The sequence below is a fragment of the Myotis brandtii genome, unplaced genomic scaffold (genome assembly GCF_000412655.1).
Source record: "Myotis brandtii unplaced genomic scaffold, ASM41265v1 scaffold656, whole genome shotgun sequence".
Lineage (NCBI taxonomy): Eukaryota > Metazoa > Chordata > Mammalia > Chiroptera > Vespertilionidae > Myotis > Myotis brandtii.
In genome coordinates this window covers 986,641-987,064 of record NW_005370548.1, presented here as the reverse complement: position 1 = coordinate 987,064, position 424 = coordinate 986,641, and positions in this window count along the sequence as shown.

Here is a 424-nt window from a genome sequence, read left to right as displayed (position 1 = left end):
GACACCCCCCGCTTCTCAGCCTCTGTCCAGGGCTGCTGTGTCCCACAAGGAGGAATGGCGGGGCTGGCGGAAGCCTCCAGAGCAGTTTGCTTTTGGGGCGCTCCACCACGTCGCTGGGGCCCCGCCCGGGTCTTCCATGTCTGAAGTCAAAGCTCCCCGGGGGCTTCCAGCAAGTCGGCCTGTTGGGGGTGAGAGAGGCACCTGCTGGGTCCCCGCTGGCTCTGTGACAGGGGAGGGGGCACTGGGGCCTCCCCATGCAGGGACCTGCCACCCAGGAGGCGAGAGGCTCCCCGCCACCGTCTCCCCCACCGAGACTCAGCCTCCGTGGTGATGGCTTCAAGCTTTTTAAAAATATATATATTTTTATTGACTTCAGAGAGGAAGGGAGAGAGAGAGAGAGAGAGAAACATCAGTGATGAGAGAG